This window comes from Capsella rubella, unplaced genomic scaffold (genome assembly GCF_000375325.1).
Source record: "Capsella rubella cultivar Monte Gargano unplaced genomic scaffold, Caprub1_0 scaffold_7, whole genome shotgun sequence".
Taxonomy (NCBI): Eukaryota; Viridiplantae; Streptophyta; class Magnoliopsida; order Brassicales; family Brassicaceae; genus Capsella; species Capsella rubella.
Genome location: NW_006238917.1, coordinates 12,605,151 through 12,605,615, shown reverse-complemented (window position 1 = coordinate 12,605,615; position 465 = coordinate 12,605,151). Strand labels below are relative to the sequence as shown.

At 36.8% G+C, this 465-nt stretch overlaps 1 protein-coding gene across 1 annotated transcript in view; it reads left to right on the top strand.

The window, feature by feature from the left end:
* The window catches only part of LOC111829542, a 2,657-nt gene that overhangs the window by 1,473 nt on the left and 719 nt on the right, over window positions 1–465 (top strand). The gene's annotated exons all lie outside the window — the stretch shown is intronic.

Genomic DNA, 465 nt, shown 5'->3' with positions numbered 1-465 from the left:
CACCCGCAGCCTATCCTTTTCTTTCAAGCCAATTGATAATTTTTGAGTGGTAGGTCTTTTACCGGATTATGCTTGGGGAGAACGTGTTAGGTATGAGCCGACAGGATTAAAATCTTGAGTAGTTCTGATTTTCACTTTCAAATCAGATAGGACTAGGTCGGGGTTCTTACTTGGGTTTGGGATTGGAATGATTGTGGAAAGAAAGAAGAGAAACAGAAAAAGTTGTATCCTTAGGAGGAGAATGTTTTCTATAAGTTTATAATCTAGTGATTGATTTTCGTGGGGTTAGCATGATATACAGAGAATGGTTCTGGGATGTTAAGAAAGAGAAAAAGTTTTGATATCTTATAACGTAAGAAGAAAACAGAACCATAGTTAAGAAGAAATCCCCTATCCACTAGTATTGATAAGAAACTTCTCCTAAGGCAAAAAGCAAAAAGACAAAAATGGGACTGATGTTGAAGG